The sequence below is a fragment of the Palaemon carinicauda genome, chromosome 1 (genome assembly GCF_036898095.1).
Source record: "Palaemon carinicauda isolate YSFRI2023 chromosome 1, ASM3689809v2, whole genome shotgun sequence".
NCBI classification, from domain to species: domain Eukaryota; kingdom Metazoa; phylum Arthropoda; class Malacostraca; order Decapoda; family Palaemonidae; genus Palaemon; species Palaemon carinicauda.
The window spans coordinates 309,228,235-309,252,144 of record NC_090725.1 but is presented as its reverse complement, the minus strand read 5'-3'; the positions used below and the strand labels follow the sequence as shown (position 1 = coordinate 309,252,144).

Genomic DNA, 23,910 nt, shown 5'->3' with positions numbered 1-23,910 from the left:
GAAAACCTCCATATCAATCAGAAGGAGCTTTTAGCAGTGCATTTAGCCCTCAAAGGCTTCGAGAAACGTCCTAGGCAAAGTGGTACAGGTCAATGCCGACAGCACCACGGCTTTGGCTTATAAAGCAAAGCAGGGCGGGACTCACTCGAAGTCTCTTTACGAGATAGCAAGACCTCTTCTCGTATGGACAGAGGAAATGAAAGTTACCTTATTGACACGATTTATTCAGGGAGTCAAGAACGTGAGTGCGGATAGACTCAGCAGGAGGAATCAAGTTCTCCCCACAGAGTGGACATTGCACCTAGACGTTTGCAAGAGACTCTGGTGGATGTGGGGTCGTCCTCTCGTAGACCTGTTTGCAACCTCGAAGATGAAAAGGCTTGAGACATATTGCTCGCCATTTCCGGATCTCGAGGTAACTCACATAGACGCGTTCCTGTTGGATTGGTCACACATCGATGTGTACGCGTTCCCACCTTTCAAAATCCTGTACAAGGTGTTACAGAAGTTGGTGCCTCACGAGGGAACCAGGATGACCCTAGTGGCTCCTTTCTGGCCGTCAAGAAGTTGGTTCACAGAGGTACTGGAATGGATGGTGGACGTTCCGAAAAACCTACCATTAAGAGCAGATCTTCTCAAACCACCTCACTTGGCAAGAAACCATCTAAACCTCCGAGCTCTACGTCTGACTGCCTTCAGACTATCGAAAAACTCGCAAGATCTAGAGAATTTTTGAAGGAGGCAGCCAAGGCTATTGCAAGAGCAAGGAGGACTTCTACCATCAGGGTGTATCGGTCCAAGTGGGAGGTATTCAGAGAATGGTGTAGAGCTAACTCGGTTTCTTCATCCAGTACCTCTATAGCACAGATTGCCAATTTCTTCTTAGATCTTAGAAATAAGCATAACTTTTCCTCCTCGACCATCAAGGGGTACAGAAGTATGCTGGCAGCTGTTTTCAGGCACAGAGATTTAGATCTCTTCAACAATAAAGACCTGCAAGATCTTCTTAGGTCTTTTGAAACTTCTAAGAGGCGACAACAAGAATCGCCTGCCTGGAATTTGGATGTTCTTAAATTCCTCATGAGTGACAGATTCGAGCCTTTGCACTCGGCCTCTTTTAAAGAATTAACCTTGAAGACTTTTCTTGGTTAGTTTGGCGACAGCTAAAAGAGTCATTGAGGTTCACGCTTCGAGCAAGAACATTGGTTTCCGAGATGGGAAAGCCATATGCTCCTTGCAGCTAGATTTTGTGGCCAAGAATGAACGTCCTTCCCATCCATGGCCTAAGTCTTCTGAGATTGCTAATCTCTCTGATGTAGTGGGCGAGGAGTTGGAGAAGGTGCTCTGTCCTGTTAGAGCACTAAGGTTCTATTTGGACAGACTGAAGAATTTGAGAGGCAACTCAGAGGCTCTTTGGTGTGCAGTTAAGAAGCCTACACTACCTATGTCAGAAAATACCTTAAACTTTTTTATAAGGCTCTTGATTAGAGAGGCTCACACCCAGTGTGGTGAGGCAGACCTTAAGCTGCTCAATGTTAAGATGCACGAAGTTAGAGCCGTAGCTACTTTGGTGGCTTTTAAACAAAATTGTTCTCTGCAAAGCATAATGGATAAAACTTTTTGGAGAAGTAAATCTGTGTTCGCATCCCATTATTTACAACGTGGCCAGACTCTCTATGAGGACTGCTACACCTTGGGTCCATTCGTTGCGGCAAATGCAGTTGTAGGTAAAGGATCTACCACTACGCTCCCCTAATTCCTAGTACCCTTTTCGCCCTTTTGGAACTTGTATAGTTTTTATGGTTGTATGTGGAGATTGGTCGACAGTCTTCCGCAATCTTTGATTTGGTCAGGTGGTCATTTTGTTCCTTTAGAGCGCCCGGAACAAGTGTATTAGTTGAAGTCCTGTCAAGTTATAGGTTATGGCACCGTTTGACAGCTCCTAGAGATCGTCAGTCCCCTGGGTAGACCGCTGGATCTCCTAAGGATAGCAGACAGAATGAGGCAGAGAACCATTGCAGTCAGCTTCCTTATCAGGTACGAACCTCTTAAGTTTGTTACATTCAACTCTTAAGTGAATTTCCAATTACGTTGCTGTCTCTGACCCACCACCAAGGGTGTCATTAGCCATTCTTATGTAACCAGCGGGCAAGTTTTATGTTTAAAAATTATATTTTCATAATGAAATAAATTTTTTAACATACTTACCCGCTGGTTATATAAGTTATGATCCCACTCTCCACCCTTCTAGAGACCAAGGGGCGTGGAAGGTCTGAATCGGTTGGAATAGTTCGGCCTGTCTACCGCGATGGCACTAGTATACACCTGGCATATCTGCGATTGCCGTGAGATTTTGAATTTCTGCCAGGCGTCCTGGGACTTTAGCCATTCTTATATAATCAGCGGGTGAGTATGTTCAAAAATTTATTTTATTATGAAAATATAATTTTTTGTTGAGTTTACTCTCACTTTTGATCAGTGGAAGTTCCCTGAAAGGTAAAACATGGTGGAATTCTCTTTTTATGAAAATGTGTTGGGTACCTTTATAAGGTTAACTAGATCTTGAACCCAGTATAGCAGGTGCTTCTTATATACCAATAGGTGACCAGTCCCTACAAGAATCGAGCAGCTGTACCTTCCCAGGGATAAAGGATATTTGGCTTCCTTCCCTGTCACCGAACGAGACTCCTGTCTTTTTCCATCTTTGACATGGGTTGGACACAGGGAAGTAATTTGAAGGCAAGGACATAACTACAATCTGTGCTAGAACAAGACAAAAGCCTGTAAGTGATTAGTCCAATCTTGCCATGCTTCCAAATATGAACCAGGCTAGGCTGGAGAGTGTAGGATACGCATTACTGCTTCAGCTCTATGCTCTTTTATGGTGACTGGGATAATTTCTTTGACAAGACTGTTTGCATCTCAACCCCTTGTCTTCTTCTTAATTTTTAAATATTTAACTTAGCCGGTGAATATATAATAGCTGCAACTCTGCGGCTCGACAGAAAACACACTCAAAAACTCGCGAGCGATCGCTATGAAGGTTGCGGGTGTGCCCACCAGCGCCACTATCGGCCAGATACCACTCTTGCATGTAAACAAACCCTTCAATTCTTCTCTGTCGACGTTGACGACAAGACGTATCAATACTCGCTGTAGAACCTGGAGTTTTCTCAACATATTTGGTGAAGTACTTCATTTTGGTTTGAGCTTTCGCAGTGCAGGTGTTTTATCTTCATCTTAAATCTTGAACTCGTTTTTGGATAGATTTAATTTTTGATGACAAGAGAGAGAGTATGGACTTTCTTTGACTTTTAAATGGCCGACCCTTCCCTTAGACGGAAGTGTGTTTTAGGCTTTTAGCAATTATCTTATCACGTTATAAATTAATTATAGATTTTCCTCTATATATTTTATATCTCAACCGCCTTTATTAGGCCTCTTCGATTAGCTTTCCATTTATAATAAACATCAAAATAAATTTTAATGATTTGTTTATATGCGACCTTTCCTGAGAGTAGGCGGTCCTAACTTGGAAACCGAAGTTAAACAACGTTGAGCCCTTTTCAATCGTAAATAACTTTTACAGAGCTAATGATTTAAAACTTATTAAATGAAATATTTTTAGTAAATATTTTATGATAGTTTTTTTCTTTGAATAGTCTTCGTACTGTTTCAAAGATGAACTAACGTTTAGTTTATTTATGCTACGCAGTTTGCGCTCTATCGTTACGATAGAGAGATATCACGGTTTCACTTTGCAGAAAGAGTAAATCGATTCTGACGTTTTGTTCTTTTTTCTTTCAAAGCTTAAATGTTTTAAAGACTATTTTAAAGGAACTTTTAATTGAAAAACCTTTCAGTTTTTTCCTTTGGTCAAATAACCTGTTTATTGACGAAAGGTAAGTGGGCTCTTCTCTTCGGTGCGAATTCAAGAGAGAGAGAGAGAGAGAGAGATAGAGACGGAGAGAGAGAGAGGAGAGAGAACGTTCCGATCTTTATCTCGTCCCAAGCGAGTAACGTTGTTCTCGAGCTACTCTCGTCCCTAGTCTCTGTACGGGGAGAAAGGATAAAACGTTTTTAGTTTTTATTCTCGTCCCAAGGCACTGTACGGTGAGAGATTGAAAACGTAGTTTTGAATGAACTAGTGTTTAGTCTCTTCCCCAGCCACTGATTTTTTTTTTATCTTAAAATATGTTTACTGTTTTTTGCTGGTATTAATGTGCTTACATTATACGACTGATTTCGCAATTACAACCTTTTGATGAGGGTAGAATTGCGTGCTTCAGGTAGAAATCAGTTTTATTCATACCTAATGTGAATTGTTAAAAAATTCGATTTCAGTGAAATAAGTGCAAAACAGAAAATCGTAGTGATAAAGTGATATTGCGCAAAGTGTTATCAGTGTTGCGATCGAGGGTTCGTCTGTTCGTGCCTGTCGTTCGCCTAGTCCGGGACCTCTTGCAAGCTCCCAAGCCCAGGGGAGAAGTAATGTCGTACGACTTATGGGTTCGAGAGGCCTTGATCAGCGAACAGACGTTCCCTCTATGGTATCAGGTGTATCTTACCAAGATCACCCCTACCATAAGGCGAGAGAGACGATTTTCTCCTCGTCATCCGAAGGCTTTTCGCATAAGAAACCGTAGAACAAGGTTTCGAGGCCCTTTAAGCGAAAGTCAGTCCTTTCAGGACAGGTCCAGCGTCCTGGTTTTAACTATTAGGACAGCTCTGACCCTATGCAGTCATCGGAAGACTGCTCGCCGCCTAAACAAAAGCGTAACACAGACTCCGAGAGTCTTTTTGTAGGCAAGGTTTTGCAGTCACAGACGTTACCCTCGTCTCTTACCGCAACCATTCCCGTTGATCCTAAATGGGTTGTACGGCAAGGCATGCAGAATAAGCTTGCCTCCCTTATGGAAGTCTATTCTGCCGATAAGTCCGTTGAGCCTAGCCGTTTATCTCATCGAGATCCTGGCCTTCAGCCACCCTAACGTTCCTTTGTGCGTCCTGTTGACGTTGGCATAGCCAAGTCACGTCAGTCAGGTTGTTTAGAAACACACTCGATGCGGTCTCGTGTGGATTTTCAGCCACATTTGGACGTTAGGCCACTTGCTGATGCTCCTGTTGACGTTCAGGACGTTCGCCAACAATCTGAGTTGACTTGTTTTGACGCTGAGCGTCAACCTCCGCATTCTAGAGTTGTTTTGACTGCTCAGTCTAGGCGGTCAAAGCAGTCTCGAGTGGACGCTGTGCGTCCTCACGCACCTGTTGCTGTTGACAGTTCACAGACTGTCAAGCAGTTACATGACGTTGCGTCCTGGTCCGCTACTAATGCACCAGTGCGTGTGGACTCTGCTTGTAAAGCATTGCCACCACGGTAGGTCTCTTCCTTGCTTGAGACTCGGCTTTTGTCGGACAAGGTTCCTTCAGATGAGGAAGTTGCTGTTCCCCCTCCTACTGATATTCCCTTGAGGACTCTGTCAGACGGAGAGGAGCCTAAAGCTGCTTAGCCCTCTATGGACTTTAAATAAATCATGCTGATTTTTAAGGATCTTTGTCCGGATCTTTTTGTAACTGCTGCTCCTCGTTCGCCTAAACGTCAGAGCTTACACTAGGCCTAGCTACTTCGAAGCCGTTGTTTTATAAGCTAGTGCTCTCTCGCTCTTCTAAGAGAGCTTTACGTTTGCTAGGCGACTGGTTTATCACCAGGAGGAGTTTGGGGGAGACAGCCTTTGCTTTCCCTTCTTTTAAGCTGGCTTATAGAGCGAGAGTCTGATATGACACGAGAGAAGTTCTCGGCTCGGGAGTTCCTGCCTCTGCCCAGATAGACTTCTCAAACCTCATAGACTCTCCCTGGCGCCTGGCCATGAGACGCTCCAAGATTTTACAGGTCGACTTCAGAGCTATTTTCGAGCCTTTGAAGTTTTGCTGTACAATTATGTCATGCATAAACAAGGCTTTCAGGGATGGCTCCAGTGATCTGACAGTCACGTTCTCTGCAGGAACAAGTCCCTCAGGGATGGCTCCAATGATTTGGCAGCCATGTTCACTGCAGGAGTACGTAAGAGGCAAGTGCGCTCAATGTGTTCATTGTCAAGACAAACTTCACGATGAAGTCTACCAGGCTGTCTTGACAGCATTTATGGAAGGCGACTGGATGGTCTCTCTCGACCTTCAGGAGGCATACTTCCACATTCCTATACACCCGGATTCCCAACCGTTTCTGAGGTTTGTTTACAGGAATGTGGGGTACCAGTTTCAAGCCCTGTGCTTTGGCCTCAGTCCTGCGCCTCTCGTGTTTACGAGGCTCATGAGGAATGTGGCAAAATCCCTCCATCTATCGGGGATCCGAGCCTCCCTGTACTTGGACGACTGGCTTCTCAGAGCATCGTCCAGTCTTCGCTGTCTGCAGGATCTACATTGGACGTTGAGTCTGGCCAGGGAGTTGGGACTTTTGGTCAACCTAAAAGTCCCAACTGATCCCATCCCAGATTATTCTATATTTGGGGATGGAGATTCGCAGTCAAGCCCTGCTCGAAGTCCAACTAATGCTGAAACGAAACGTTTATTCAGTCAGGAGTTGGAACAGTCTCGTAGGGACTCTCTCATCCCTGGAGCAGTTTGTCTCACTAGGGAGACTACACCTTCTGCCTCTCCGGTTCCATCTAGCCTCTCACTGGAACTAGGACAAGACATTAGAGACGGTATCATTCCCAGTCTCCGAACCAGTAAAGGCATGCCTGAAATGGTGGGACAGCAATATCAGTCTGAGAGAGGGACTATCCCTAGCAGTCAAGAACCCAAACCACGTGTTGTCCTCAGACGCGTCGGATTTGGGTTGGGGTGCGACCCTGGACGGTCGGGAATGCTCGGGTCTGTGGACCTCAAGTCAGAAGAGCATGCACATCAACGGCAAGGAGCTATTAGCAGTCCACTTGGCCTTGATGATATTAGAAAGCTTCTTCGAAACTAAGTGGTAGAGGTCAACTCAGACAACACCACAACTTTGGCGTACATCTCCAAGCAAGGAGGCACACACTCCTTCACGCTGCTCGAGATCGCAAAGGACCTTCTCTTATGGTCAAGAATTCGAGGCATCTCCCTGTTGACGAGATTCATCCAGGGGGACTTGAACGTCTTGGCAGACTGTCTCAGTCGGAGGGGTCAGGTGATACCCACGGAATGGACCCTCCACAAGGACGTGGGCAAGAGTCTTTGGGCTACTTGGGGTCAACCCACCATAGACCTCTTTGCCTCCTCGTTGACCAAAAGGTTACCAATCTATTGCTCTCCAGTCCTAGATACAGAAGCAATCTACATAGATGCGTTTCTACTGGATTGGTCTTTTCTGGACTTATATGCATTCCCACCATTCAAGATAGTCAACAAGGTACTGCAGAAGTTCGCCTCTCACGAAGGGACAAGGTTGACGTTGGTTGCTACCCTCTGGCCCGCGAGAGAGTGGTGCACCGAGGTACTTCAATGGCTGGTAGACTTTCCAAGAGGTCTTCCTCTAACGGTAGATCTGTTACGTCAGCCCCACGTAAAGAATGTCCATCAAAAGCCTCCCCGCTCTTCGTCTGACTTCCTTCAGACTATCGAAAGACTCTCAAGAGCTAGAGGCTTTTCGAAGGAGGCAGCCAGTGCGATTGCAAGAGCTAGGAGAGCTTCTACCATTAGAGTATACCAGTCGAAGTGGGAAGTCTTTCGAGACTGGTGCAAGTCAGCATCTGTGTCCTCGTCCAGTACCTCTGTAGCCCAAATCGCAGATTTTCTTTTACATCTGAGAAAGGTTCACTCCCTTTCAGCTCCCACGATTAAGGGCTACAGGAGCATGTTGGCTTCGGTCTTTCGACATAGAGGCTTAGATCTTTCCAACAATAAAGATCTCCAAGATCTCCTTAAGTCTTTCGAGACCTCTAAGGAACGTCGTTTGGCAACTCCTGGATGGAACTTAGACGTGGTCCTAAAGTTCCTCATGTCAGACAGGTTTGAGCCATTACATTCAGCCTCCCTGAAGGATCTCACCCTCAAGACACTTTTCCTAGTGTGCTTGGCTTCGGCTAAAAGGGTCAGTGAACTTCATGCCTTCAGTAAGAACATCGGCTTTTCTACAGAAAAAAGCCACTTGTTCACTTCAACTTGGTTTCCTGGCCAAAAATGAACTGCCTTCTCGTCCTTGGCCTAAATCTTTTGATATTCCTTGCTTATCAGAGATCGTAGGCAACGAACTGGAAAGAGTATTATGTCCTGTTAGAGCTCTTAAGTTCGATTTAGCTCGTACTAAGTCATTACGAGGTAAATCTGAGGCATTATGGTGCTCAGTTAAGAAACCTTCATTGCCTATGTCAAAGAATGCTTTGTCATATTTTATCAGATTTTTTTAATACGAGAAGCTCATTCTCACTTGAATGAGAAAGACCGATGTTTGCTTAAGGTTAAGACGCACGAAGTTAGAGATATAGCAACCTCCGTGGCCTTCAAGCAAAATAAATCTCTGCAAAGTATTATGGACGCGACTTTTTGGAGAAGCAAGTCAGTGTTCGCGTCATTTTACTGAAAAGATGTCCAGACTCTTTACGAGGACTGCTACACACTGGGTCCATTCGTTGCAGCGAGTGCAGTAGTAGGTGAGGGTTCTACCACTACATTACCCTAATTCCAATATCCTTTTTAATCTGTCTCTTGAAATGTTTTTTAATATTTTTTTTTTTGGGGGGGGTTGTACGGAAGGCTAAGAAGCCTTTCGCATCCTGATTGATTTGGCGGGTGGTCAAAGTCATTTCTTGAGAGCGCCCAGATTAACCCTGGATAGGTACGATGGGTCGTTCGCGACCCCGAGCGTCAAAAAAAAACAGGTTTTTCTCACGTGACTCACCCCCGTGACTGAATTTGTGGGTGATCGACCTGCAGGAGGTGTCTCCCCTACACGCTCTAGTAGTGTCCAGATGTGCATTGCTGTAGCTGTACTCCTTCCCCGATTTCTGAGACGTGTCGGGGTCGAGCGCGACCGAGTTTACCCTTCTAAGGTAGTTTGCATAATTATCAAAGTTATTACGTATTATGAAATTGTCGTAGAATGGTGCAACTTGTATAGATTATCAGTTGTGGAAAGTCTTGGTGGATTGTTTGGCTACCATGTGCATGATTTTTTTTTTAGTTAAAATGTCGTTCATCACCACGAGGACCATTTTACCGAGAGTGCCCCTTTTTCATTTTTTTTCATTTTTTTGCCAAGTCATTTTTCCGTAAGATATTGCCAAATAGTGTCGTAAAACTTTTGCTTGTTTAGTGTTGGAAAGTGTGTCTAGATGATCTGGCTACCCATGCATGACTTTGTTTTTGTCAGATACGACGTAGTTATTGGTATATTGGGTATTTAACTGCGGTTACCAATTTCTGTTTTTTTTCAATATTTGTAAAAATTACTACGTAGTAAGGAATTGCCGTATATTATTCATTTTTTTTCATGTTTATGTGTTAGAAAGTGTGCCTTGATGGTTAGGCTAACACGTGCATGTCTTTTTTTTTTATCTGAGATGCCGTATATTAGAATGTCGGGCATTTTACCGCGAGTACCCCTTTTTCATTTTTTTTCATTTTTTTGCCAAGTCATTTTTCCGTAAGATATTGCGAAATAGTGTCGTAAAACTTTTGCTTTTTTAGTGTTGGAAAGTGTGTCTAGATGATCTGGCTACCCATGCGTGATTTTGTTTTTGTCAGATACGACGTAGTTATTGGTATATTGGGTATTTAACTGCGGTTGCCAATTTGTTTTTGTTTTTCAATATTTGTAAAAATTTACTACGTAGTAAGGAATTGCCGTATATTATTGATTTTTTTATCATGTTTATGTGTTAGAAAGTGTGCCTTGATGGTTGGGCTAACACGTGCATGTCTTTTTTTTTTATCTGAGATGCCGTATATTAGAATGTTGGGGATTTTTCCGCGAGTGCCCCTTTTTATTTGTTTTGCATTTTTTTGCTTAGTCATGTTACCGTAAGGAATTGGCAAGTAGTGTCGCAAAACTTATATTTTTATAGTGTTGGAAAGTGTTTCTAGATGATCTGGCTACCCATGCCTATTTTTTTTTTAGCCAGATATGGCGTATATATAAGTATGTGTTCGATTTTCCTGTGATTGCCATTTTTTCGTTTTTTCCCATTTCTTTCAAAATTACTACGTACTAAGGAACTATCACAGAGTAATGATTCATTTAGATGTTTATTTGTCGGAAAATGTGCCTTGATGGTTTGCCTAGCACGTGGCTGAATTTTTTTTTTTCTGAAATGCCGTATATTAGAATGTTAGCCATTTTTCCGCGAGTGCCCCTTTTTATTTGTTTTGCATTTTTTCGCTTAGTCATGTTACCGTAAGGAATTGGCAAGTAGTGTCGCAAAACTTATATTTTTATAGTGTTGGAAAGTGTTTCTAGATGATCTGGCTACCCATACCTATCTTTTTTTTAGCCAGATATGGCGTATATATAGGTATGTGTTCGATTTTCCGGTGATTGCCATTTTTTCGTTTTTTCCCAATTCTTTCAAAATTACTACGTACTAAGGAACTATCACAGAGTAATGATTCCTCTAGATGTTTATTTGTCGGAAAATTTTGTTTACTTTTTTTTTGATTGAATATCATCAAATTTTTTTAGCTAAAATATTATATTGTTTTACATTTTTTTTTTTTCGATTTTATTTCCCTTCAAAAAATTTTTTTGGGGTCAGAATTTCAATTTTATAGTCGTAAAATAATCGACAATTATCCAGCAACCCACCATACAATTTTTATGCATATCCAATAATAATTAGATTAGTAAATAACACCTTGAAATTGACATACCCTTCCTACATTTCAAGTGGCAGATTAGGGAGTCTGAGTCAGTGTGGTTGGCGGCCATTTTGTGGACATATCCGAAGCGTAAGCTGCCCTATCTATGTATATTCTTGTTCCCTATAGAATTTGTGATATTTTGGTATATTTTTACCTGCATAAATATCATATTATATATTAAATATATGTATTTTTTTACGAAATTTCTAAGTACTCAAAAAATTACCTTTAGATATGGCCCCTGATATAAATGTAATTTACAAAATAATGAAGATTTTTTTACATATTTCTATTTTAGGATAACATATGTTTATTCCCTAAAAAAATTAGCCACTTCCTATTTCATTTGGGTACCCAAAAAAATTCATGAAATTTGGACACATTTTTTTGGCCAAAAAAAGTTACTCTTTTTTTCTCATTTCAGATCTTCACCTCCATGGGTCTGACTTCATCCAAAATACATCAAGATGTGTCCTAAACATTCAAGAATCAATTCCTAAAAGGATTTGTGTATATATGTATAAACTTTTTTTTTTATGAATTTTTATGTCAGGTCTTTTTTTTTCTACTTAATTTTTTAAAATATTTATAATGAATAGTTTTTCTGCAGATGAGTAGTATTTATTTTTACAGTTGTTTTAAGCATTCATTGAAGTTTTTTTGGCAAAAGAAAAAAGGAGGTTACTGCAAAAACTGATTTTTCAAGAATTTTTTTTGCCGTCGGGGTCGTTCGCGTCCAAGTATACCCTTAAAGGGGTGTCCGAGGAGCGTCTGAGTATACCCTTAAAGGGGTGTCCGAGGAGCGTACCTATCCAGGGTTAAGGGTTTGATGAGGTCCTGTTGTATGGGTTGCAGCCCTTAATACTTCAGCTCCTGGGAGTCTTTCAGCATCCTAAGAGGAAAGCTGGGCTTCGTGAGGAAGACAGACTTATAAGGCAGAGTAATCGTCTAAGTCAACTTCCTTACCAGGTACCTATATATTTTGGTTTTGTTATATTGATAACTGTCAAAAACTCTTAGCTTATACGCTGTAAACTTAATTAACTCTGGTCTCTACCCACCGCCTTGGGTGTGAATCAGCTATTATATATTCACCGGCTAAGTTAAATATTTAAAAATGATATTTTAATTATAAAATAAATTTTTGAATATACTTACCCGGTGAATATATAAATTAAAGGCCCTCCCTTCCTCCCCAATAGAGACGCAGCGGGACGAGAAGAATTGAAGGGTTTGTTTACATGCAAGAGTGGTATCTGGCCGATAGTGGCGCTGGTGGGCACACCCGCAACCTTCATAGCGATCGCTCGCGAGTTTTTGAGTGTGTTTTCTGTCGAGCCGCAGAGTTGCAGCTATTATATATTCACCGGGTAAGTATATTCAAAAATTTATTTTATAATTAAAATATCATTTTTCATTCATAGATAAATTCACAGATTTGAGCTTTTATTTTTAAGGAGAGAGAACCTACAATACGGGTTGTGGAACACCACCAAGTGTGAAGAACAAGAGTCTTAAGGGTCTCATAATGTGCGGGACCTGATCCTTGGTGCATTTTTACATAGAAAGAGAATCTGTGTCATTATTTTGTTTTAGGAGTACATGGACTAAGGAAGGAAACCACCCAGCCATCAGTCATTAAAGTGTTTGTGGCTGAAATAGGCACTCTGGTCTGGTATATTACATGGCCTCGAGGGTTGAAGCATCTATGGAAAATTTAAATGGAGCAAATGGTCAGATCTGTGATCTGAAAACAATATATGGTTAGCTGATCTATATTTATTTTTCTTTAAAATGGTTTGGCTAAAAGTTTTTGTGACAAAGAACAGTGCACAACAGCCGTACCCAAGTCCATTCGACCAGCTTGTGACTGGTCAATGTATCAAACAATATGGTTCAACCACGAACTACCATCAAAGTTCTGTATGATTGTGTTTTGTTCCTATACATATAAAAACTTTTCCTCCTTTGAATAGTCCGTCTGTCCAGCAAAGGACGCAAGTAGTTTCTTCGTTCAAAATGTGTCGGGCTGCTCCAAACTTTTGTACTCCCTTTTGTTGTGATTAATGAAGAATCTGGTAAGCATTGCTGAGGTGGGCAGTTCCTGTCTATTTTCCAGTAGGGTTAGTTTGCAATGACCTAGAATAAACTCTTTTGTTTTGCTTTCCTTCCCCTAACCCATCTTCAATCTAAAGCTATTCCAGTCCTGCATTTCAGGTTCCATATGGGCATGTTACAGGTTGAATGATATTGCTTCCTCACTTGAAGTCTATGTAATGCTGTCCTTCCTTTTTTCCTGTCAACTTACTTTCATACATACATACATGAAAGGCGTCTTACATTTCTGGTATTGCCATGAAACAACCTGCTTTCACTTTCCCGTTGATTGAGAACTTTAGCTCTTGAGTTGTTTTCAGTAAGCTAGGCATTTGGATCTCCTTCCATCATACCGGACCCTCTAGATATCTTAGTCTTTCCACATGCCCGTGTCTTATCGAACTTGGTATGGTGACGAGATGTTACTAAAAAGGCTCCCGAGTGTCACACCCCAGGTAACATCAGGATTTGCTGATGCTCCACTGTACACTGGTAGAATTCCCCTTCTCCTACTAGTGGCATCATAGGAGGTAGTTTTCACTGGACTGAGCTTTTCTTCAATGAACTGCCCTTCACTTCAACTTCCTTTGCCAATGAAACTCCTCTCAATCACGGCTGTCATGCAACCTTTAACTTGACTTCAGTCTGAAGAGTTCGGCCTTCTGTTGACCAGCATGGGCTAAGGAGTAGCTTTGAATGATCTTTCAGCTCCAGGAACTTAATCCACTTACTGGTGTTGCTAGAGTCTTTAAGTCTGTAAAGCGGAATCTCCTGAACCCTTGATTGTCCATCATAGGAGCTGTCCCTTACGCTACTCGTAAGTCTCAGCCTAGACATTACTATGAGCATATTGCATGACAAGTCAGATGTCATGAGTCATTCTCGATGAAGGGAGGCCTTCTTGTCCCTTATCTCGAGTTCGTGTCCAAGAGCCAGCTTCTAGCCTGGCACAACTCCGCTCTCATGTAGCAGGGTACAGAATAACTTATCCTTTGAGGACTTAATGTTGCTAGTTAGAAATCGTGGTTACCTGTGTGGAGCACCAGACACACTTTCTCACACTGAAAAGGTAAATAGGTAAGAACTTGCTTCTCCTAACATTGGTAATCCTATGAGGTTCTGGAAGTAACCTCACACTTCTTCTGACTCATGGTGTTCCTACAAGATTTCGGAACTATCTAATATTTCAAGTACACGGTGTCTTATATAGCAGATCCTCTCTAACCTTCAGAAAGAACCAGTCATTGGCATTAGTTCTGAAGGTATATATCTTACCATTAGCCTTCTACTGGAAGTTGGCTAACCTTATCATTGGTCCTGCGATAATTACTCAACAAATGTGTTGGGAAACCTCTTGAGACAAGCATCTCTTTCAAAATAATCGTTGCTGCATAAGTCTACAATGAGAAATAGAATCTCTGGCAGTTCTCTTCTTTCCCCTGTTGGGTTGAATCAGCCACTTCTCTATTTACTGGATCGAATGTTAGATGCAGGGCAACCTCATAACCAAGTAACTCTTCTTCACAGGCATGTTCCTTAATGAAGTTTCTCCCCTATCCTCCCAGACAAAGGGCAGCATGGATAGAATGTATGCTCACATTCCTTATATGGCCATACATTAACAATATCCTTATGTATAGGTTCCTCCATGACTACCTACCAGTCTCCTGGTAGGGACCTAACCTAAGCACCTGGATACCACCATAATCAGGTTGTTAGCAGGTTGACAGCAGTCTATCACTTTCATTCTTCCCTTACCCCAAAGTGATGACATTTCCCTGGTCATTAAACCAACCAGATTGGTGTTAGGGACTTACTTCCTTTCTTTAGGATGTTGCCAGTAAAAGGTTGAAAGTTTGTATTTTCTAATCTATTCAATATGTACTTTTTTGTAACTAGACAAACCTGATACCTTCAAGTTACACTTCCCAATTAAACCACTCTGCAAGTTCTAGGTTATGGTTAAAGTGAAGGATATGCTATCTGGTGGGTGGGCTACTACTACTATTCTTACTATCAGTATTCCATTTTAAATTTGAGTGGCTGTTTCCAGCTTCATTTAAGTCTTACTGCTATTAAAAGTCTCGGCTTTGTATATTTAGGAAAAATACAAACTAATTAGAAATACATATTTTGGAAACTATACTTATGGTAGTCAAAGTATTAACGCTATTGAATTGCATTCCTATTTGAAAAATAATTCTAGATAGTTATAAAAGCTAGATTTCCATAGTCAATCTGTTACTAGAATTTATAAAAACGTAGAGGGAATCTTTTGAAATATATTTATAAATGCTGGTTTTTTTTCTTTCAGGTGCGTATTGAGCTACGGGAGACTGAAATTTAAAGTTTATCAATTTGTTGCTTTCAACAAGTGCATGGATCTTATTGAAACCAGCTATCTGCAATAACTAGAATTTTAAATGTAAGGTTAATATGAACTCTGTTTGATATGAATGGTAATCTTATTATAAATAAAATTCTGTTGGGTTATTAGTATTTTGAGGTCATATTGTCATCTTTGTAAATTAAAACTGTATTAGCCCTTGTATTGATTAAAATTATAGCCAAGATGATTATAACTTGTAAATAGATTGCATTAGGAATGGTAAGTTAATGGGTTAATACTAAGATTCAATCTGAAGGATAATTGTTCCGGCGTAGATACAAACCCTTCTCTATTTATAGGGTATACTTTCGGTGCAGCTGAAAGACGAACCATGATAATTTTAGTGAGGGATAACTACCCCATCCGCTAGTTAGCGAGTGGGGGGTGGGGTAGACTGGCTACCCCGCTCACTCACACCTCTCGGTAGAGGACGGACATGCTACCCTTCTCTCCCGCAAAGACTTGCCTTGATTGTTTTTCTGTGTTTTATTTATTTTTTTTTTCGTGTTTTCATTTATCTTACATATATATATATATGAGTGTATATATGTATAAATGGAAATATATGTTGTTAGATATTTGTAACTTTAATTACTGTTGACAATGTATCCGACTGCCTCCGCCGTATGGGAGTTGTCATTGCCGCCCTACCCTGCGCTGATGGTCGGCAGGTTCTCAACACTGCCGTGTGTCATTACTGAATTAAAGTGTATAACAGTTCAGCTCCCTTTCGAGGAATCATCTTACAAGGAAGGTGACTTATTCCCCGAATAGTTTATTTTGTGCAGCGGAGCATGAATTGTAATTTATCACAACTTCTTTTTTTCACAGGAAGTAGTGACGTAGAACACAAGGCCGATTGCTACGGCCGCCCTGTTCGTTATCCTGCGCTCCTTGTGGTAGCTCGTGAGCTGCCCACGTTACGAGGTAGCATTCGCTGTCAACCTTCAACTTGACGTTCCTCCTTTGAGGGGAACTTCTCTCTCTGGGTTCTCGTGATCATAGCCATACTTATATAACAGAGTTTGCGGACTCTCGTTGTGTTGATCGTTTGCGCTCACACAACACAGGCTATTGTGAATCTTCGGGTGAACGTAGTAGTGAGTACTCTCGCGCCACTGAGAGCTCTTGCTCGCAAATTGGCGCGCACGGACGATCGGATGCGCACGACCGGATTGGCGCGCACGACCAAATTGGTGCTCACGGTTGATGTGGCGCGCACGACCAACATTTTGCGCGCACGACCGGATTAGCGTGCACGACCAAATTGACGCGCACGACCAATTTGGCACTCGCGGCTGATGTGACGCGCATGACCACATTGGCGCGCACGCACGACCACCTTGGCGCGCACGCACGACCACCTTGGCGCGCACGCACGACCACCTTGGCGCGCACGCACGACCACCTTGGCGCGCACGACCGACTTGGCGCACACACAATCAGTTGAAGTGCGTAAACAACTCTTCTGACAGTTTTTCGAATCCTCGTTGCGTGAAATGTTCACGTGTGCATAAAAGTTTTACTCTTATGACAGAGTTTTCTAACTCTCGTCCCGTGAATTGTTCGCGCGCGCCCATCGTCATCAAGAGATTTACTCTTATGACAGAGGGATGCCTAGTGCCTAGGGGTTTCCAAATCTCTATAGGTAACTATGACACAGTTCCTTTGGGTCCTGGTTACGTAACACGATTCCTGAAAATTCCATCAGGAATCAGCGACCTAGTTCCTGCGGGTTTTTGGCACAACCTCCCTTAAGGTCATGAGAAAGGAATTCACAAATAGATTCTGAACCCCTAGGTTCTCATCCTAATCTCTCGGTTTCCGCGAACCAGATTTTTTTCTGAAAACACTATGGTCAGCCTCCCCCACCCTACGGGATGGGTCTTCCAAAGGTGTGACTTGATACGTCACTCTACACTCCCAGCTGATTACTATATCACCGAGTCTGGTTTTGCCAGCACCGATCCTTTCGTTTTCGAACGAACCACCATCATCTTTCCTCCACCTTCCCACTTCGAGTGGTTTGGTTAGCAGACGGAAATGAGCGGGGAATGAAAAATTCTTTACATTCCAGTTCATTTCCCCTGGCAGGCCTTGCCTGATTTAGACGGTAGTTTTCTCACTAGCGAGAAAGCGTTCGATGTCAACCCCTTCGGGTAAGGGGTCGATGGCAATTATGTCTGGCCTTCTTGAAGCAAACCCCCACATACAAGACCTCACCCTTTTCGGGAGACTCGTTCCTGAGTAGTTTTTACAGAACTTCAATGGGTGTTGTTAAAACTTCGTGAAAGCCATAAGCCATCCCGGAGCATGCGCTCTAGCCAAGACAAAACCGCAAGGTTATTGTCTTAAACTCGGTTCTACCGTTTGATGGAGGCAGCCTCCATCGTCATTGTACCCTGGGTATAACGACTTGCCTTTTTACACGATAGGCTTCCAAGCCTTTTTATTCTATCCGCACGGGGTTATTGTTTCGAACAATTAGTCTCGAAGGAACATTGTTAGCTGACGTTAAAAGAACAATAGCAACAGCGTGGGCAACTTTTCATTACGTTTAAGAACGTTTCAAACCCCGACCACAGGTAACCAGACATCCGGTTCTGTGTAATGAACACTGGCTCACCCCTCACATAAAGAGGAAGGGTAAACCAAAGCGGAAATGATCGCTTCTACTGTATAACTGTATATTTTGTTTGAGAACATGTTCGCTCTCTTTCAAGGACATACTAGTTAGTCAACGATCAAAATTCTTTCGGCATTAATGTTGCGATTCGTCGCACATACATTATTCCTGCAACCGGATTCGTTGCAAACGTCTCCTGGAGGCAGAGAATACGTATGCACTAGCACAAATGGACAAGTAAATATATGCGTGCAAGTGATCTTTCTGCCCATAAGGGCTATATATATCTTGCAATCAGAACTCCGTTCTATTAAGTTGTATATTTACATCCCTTACTGAAACCAGGTTATTCAGTACATTACTTGGCTACTTTCCTGTAACCAGACATACGGCACTTACGTTCTGCCTTCTTAATGGCATTTTTTCCTTTCCCCTGATCGGAAATCTTAGTCTCCTACAAAGGCTTTGGCTGGAAACTTCTCGTAAGCATATCTGTTGCCTAGTAGGGAACATTTAATATAAATGCTAGTTTACCGTTCGGAGACAGATAAGCAAGAACGTTTTTTGTCCTAAGATGGAGAAACCTCCGTTACGAACGTTTTCAACCTTCTCCAACTGAGTTCCGGACACGACTTTGTCGAACTACGCATGTATGCTTGTCATGCTCACAGATCGGTGTTACTACTCCGTAGTAGACTTTTGGTCTTTACCCACCCAACAATAGATTGAAGATACGTCTCAATCCCCTCTTTGGTTTGGTTGGATGCGTTCAGTGATTACCGTACAGTCTCTTGTCCAGAAAGCGGTCTCTATGGAGATTCACTATTATAACATAAGCTGTACTGATTAACTGGTTTACCGTTTTGTATCGGTCTTATTCAGCCAACCATACTGTATTAGTAGCAGTTAAGAGGGCGAACAGGCTGTTCCCCTTTGTTGCAAGAACTTGCAATTAGTTACACGTCTCGACATCATCTCGATGTGTTTATTGCTATGCACTCTCCCCCCCCCCCCTCACCGCTGGACAATCCGCGGATGATGGGTGGCCGGCAAGAGCTTCTGCAAAGAGGCCTGTCTTCTCGTCTTCCCTTTGGATCTGATGCTCTCTTTAATGCATCAAAAGAGGGGGCGGGGCATATGCCGCACCATTCCAGCCTCGTCTGTTGACCCGATTCAGAAAGGTGCCAGCATTCACCTCTCTTAGAGAACCATCTAGCAGTACGAAGCCTCAGGTGGACAGAGGACAACTAGTTGCCCCATCTGCTCGGTCATTCCTGGTACAGGAATGTGCTTGCAAAACCACCCAGATAGTGGGCTCTTAGTGTCTTGGAATCATCTTGTATCCAACAAAGTCTTAACTTTGTGAGATCCGCGACTGTGGTTATGCTCGCAGCGGCCCTGATCTTCTGGGTCCCACTTGACCGTTCCCCAGTCCCAGAACACCAGGCCCTTAAAGAAGATGTATTCCAAGATCGGTTGGGCGGCCTAGAGGTGTGCCTTGTTTTTTTCCCCCAATTTGATGTGGTGAAAAAGTCCTCAGTCAAGTCAGGATAAGCAAGATCTTATCAATGACTCCAATAGCTTTGCTATGGTATCCTGCAGAATGGTACCCAGACCCTCTGCAGCCCCTGACGGAGTTCCAATATCTTCGCTATGGCAACCCGCAGAATGGTTCCCCGACCTTCTAAAGCGTCTGACGGAATTCCGAGGGATCGTCCTCCATGGCACATCTTCCAAGCAGCCACATGCTAACACTTACCTAAGCCGTAGCTTTGCTTCGACTTCATGCCTGGGACGATCCTACACCACCCCTCTCAGAGAGGCCTTTCGCAACAAGTTACGGAAAAGATGTCTAGGCACCTCAGACACTTATCAGCGTCAGTCTTCCAGGCGAAGTTTGGTCCTTTGTGACTGATGTCGTGGAAGGGGATTCTCTCCCATCGATGCCTTTACTTATACAAGTGTGAGATAACTTGTCCCCCGTCGGATCTCAACCTCCTCCTGGGAACGCAGTTTGGGTCCTTCAATCTTTGAAGGCCCCTCTCTACGAACCTTATGCCCGGCAGCAGATCGCTTCCTTACACGGAAGACGGACTTTCTACGCACTTGGGCTTTTGACCAATAGAGTTAGTGTGTCGTATGATTCATCTTCTGATGTCTCCTACCCTAGGAGACGGGGAGAAATGCCTGAAAACTTTAAATCATTCATTCATTCATTCCTCAGCGGCGTCCCTGAGTGGATTGCCAAGACTCAAAATCCGAGTGTGCTGTACCCTAGGTGCAGCCCATTTCAAATAAAGAGTCTTCATTCGGTAATAGAAAACCCATCAACGGGGGTTTTACCCAGTGAGGAGTCTGTGGGGTTACCTTAAAAGAACGTTACCAACTCGCCCACGTGTGTCGGCATGGTTGACCAGCACGGGGAAGGTCAAAAGGAGGACCTCGAGGATTTCCTTCCCCTCTTGGATTGGAAGGCAATTGAGATTACTCTCAATCTAGACTCTCCTCCATCCTAAGACCCAGAGCTCGTAACGTCAATGGTGTTGCTACGTCCCTGGCGTTCAGGAAACTACTCTGTAGCGCAGATACTTTAAGTGGGCATATGGAAGTGTCCATCAACCTTCACGGCCCACTACCTGCAAAGACGTAACCCACAAAAACTTGGAGACCTTTTCCATCGGTCCTGTGGTGGTCGCACAACAAATGGTCTAAACACCTCAGGGTCCTTGATGGAAAAGTAGCAGAGTGTTGAGGGCTGAGGCTACCCGGATTAGTCTGGGGTGAATGAGTAAATATGCCTGGCTCCTTTCTTCCTATCACCTTCTCCCCTCTGGGGAAAACAGCTCCGCAAGCCTCAGCATAGCTGACCTCACCTTGCTGCAGGTAAGACCCATTTCCCTTGTGCCTCCTAAGTATAGAAGAATACTTTGTTACGTCCTCAATACCTTTTTGTGGGAGGGTATTGGGCAAGTCTTTAAGAACAATAGGTTTTATACTAGAGTTCCTATGTTAAAGACAAGCCACACTATTAGTTCCACTCACACACAAGCTTCTGCAAGCCGCTGTTAGTGCATTACTTCATATCGGCACTTGATTTTAGCGAGGGTAGGGTCCCTTCTACCATTGATCACAGATCGAAATAGAGAGGACCCCGGGTCATGACCAAGGCCAGATGGTGAGGACTTCCTCCCTCCTAAGAGTAAGTCACCCTATGAATAGCGAAGGGTTTGTATCTACGCCGGAACAAATAATAAATTTGTAATTAATTAATATTTTTCCTAGTATACAAACTTGGAGCTATTTATACAAATTGGCCCGCCACCCTGTCTCCCGAGAAGTAATGCCATAAAGTAAAGTGGTTACTCAGCTGAGAGGTGTGAGTGACCGGGATAGCCAGTCTACCCCCACCCCCACCCGCTAACCAGCGGATGGGGTAGTTATCCCTCACTAAAATTATCATGGCTCATCTTTCAGCTGCGCCGAAAGTATACCCTATAAATAGCTCCAGGTTTGTATACTAGGAAAAATACAAATTACTTACAAATTTATTTTGATTCTAATCAGTTATTCAAGGCAAATTTTACTTATTAGCAGATTGCTTCTACACCAGTATCTTCCTCACCTGCCAGTTTGACAGAGGAAATACCTAATTTGGAACCCTATCCCATATCTATATTCTTTAGCACCCCCTATGACAACTTAAAAAAAAAAAAAATAAATAAATTTGCATTCCTCTGACTAGTCCAATTTATTGTCTTACCCTTCTCTTTGGATTTGCCAATACTTACTCACCCTGTAGAGGTAAAAGAAAAGGCGCAATGAAGTCTCCTCAGATGGCAAGTAAAAGGCGGGCCATCACATCATCAAATTTTTTTAGAGGACTATGTGAGACCTTGCTAATGCAACAATCCTATTGTTGGCCCTCACATGTCAACACCCACACCCTGGACAAAATCTCACACTTTTCATGTTCCCTTATACCAGTGTGTCAATTGCACTTGCTTGCATATACGAACCTATGGTGTTCGCCTACGGCATTCACTTGTTAGCGCTCCTCACCAATCATACTCACCAACTCGGAAGTTCTCATCAGTTTTCACACACCAATCGCATGAATGCTGCTGCTTGGTTAGCTTGCATTCATAGTGTTCATCATGTTCTCCTGCTTTTGCACATTCAATATTCTTATCTGTTTATGCACTCTCTTCACACACATCCCGTTCTTTGCGCGCATTATGCTCACCTATACAGATCAATAGAAATTTCATAATCTGTGTGTTCATTTTGCTTCTCGTGTATGAAATCCCTTGCTTTGAAATACACACTCACTATTTAATAATTAATCAGAAACCCTTTATTAATCAAAATCCTAACGAAATTGGGTTATTAAAAACCCATCTGATTGGTTTTCAAAATCTCCCTGGCATATGTCATATCGGTCATTTGGGCAATAAACTCCCCATTACTCGGATCTCGATGAAGACATTATAATCACAATCTTTAGGGGATCAAAAATGTAAATTAAAGGGATATTTCTTTTATGGCTTATTCTTTTCATGCACCCTAACAACTATGGTTAACAAGGACTGTAAAATCAAAAAGTATAATCCCTGAGGATTTCAGTTTGTCATCATTTCCAATATCTTGCATTTAATACAGTACAATATCTTAAATTCTTTATAGTCTATTATGCAGAATATATTAATGAAAGCATCGTCCTAATAATGACGGGCACAGTAAAATATTTGAGCAAGACAATTAATAACTTATGTTTATTTTTCAGAACAAAACTTCAGAACGAAATTATCCAAAGAAGAGAAGGATATTAATTATAGCTTCCTGATCGCAACATGAAACACCTCCGTATTATAAGACATCCCTAATGAAGTCAAAATCAGGAGCAGCTACAAATAATCTTGGATTTACTACAGAAAAAAAAAAATCCGGTTGAAGACAAGATAATGGCTAAATTTGATGAATTTCTCAACTACAGTCTCCAGTCTATCATCAAAATTATGTAGTGTGTTAGAATACCGAAATGAAAAATACAATTATGACGTTGTGTGCGTGTTACATTGGTTAGTCCACATACTGAACACCCCATCGCTTCAATAACAATCACTACCTGAGGAAGAAATGATAAACTAGTTAGTTACAGTAAATAACTAATTCAACATTTTACCATAACGATTTTGCCATAACATTTCAAGTTTATTAGTGCCCAAATTTCTTGAAGCGAGGAAGTTAATTGTTAATGCTGTTAACGTTTGCTCAGTTTAGAGCAAGTGCTGGATTTTATCAGCTCTTTATCTTTACATAGTCAGTGCATATAGAGCTAATTTTACTAATTTTTAACGATCTTAGCGTTATTAAAATACACGGGAGAAGTTTTTCATTCATATAAAATACTTTAAATTTTACTTGATAATTTGGTTCAGATCAACATCAAATTTATTTATCAAAATTTACATTACAATTTCCTAATATCTATTTGATAATATACAAGAACACCCATTCGTTTACTGGCCTGAGATCTAGTTTGTAAATACGAACTTGACTAAATGAAAAACGAACGAATATATTAAGTAATTATGCATTCCCATTACCTCTTAAAATATTCAAACTGAATTATAGTTTATGTTAAATGGGTTGGTTTTCTATTGTGATTGTTTAAGAAAAGTGGGGAAATTGAACATGAACAACAAATTAAGACTTATAAATATGAATGAGGAAGGGCTTCCTATTTATAACTTTGACTCCAAATCTGTTTTTATTTTATAGCTGTTTACTCAAATCTCAATTTCCTCTTGATATCTTAATATACTTCTGTGGGGGATCATTTTTAAAATTGTGTAAGCTACTGTAAACAAGTGTTCCAATTTTTTGACTGAAGAGAAATTAACGTTAATCATCTTCATGACAGTTGATTCATATTAATTCTACAATTGTATATTAAAATGTA

At 41.9% G+C, this 23,910-nt stretch overlaps 1 long non-coding RNA gene across 1 annotated transcript in view; it reads left to right on the top strand.

Moving 5' to 3' along the window:
• Window positions 1–23,471, top strand: part of LOC137645526 (uncharacterized) — a 33,107-nt gene extending 9,636 nt beyond the window's left edge. The window contains exons 2-3 of the long non-coding RNA XR_011045304.1: window positions 15,248–15,358; window positions 22,732–23,471. This is a non-coding gene — a long non-coding RNA (uncharacterized lncRNA). The remainder of the gene's footprint in view (window positions 1–15,247; window positions 15,359–22,731) is intronic.
• The last annotated feature ends 439 nt before the right edge of the window (window positions 23,472–23,910 follow it).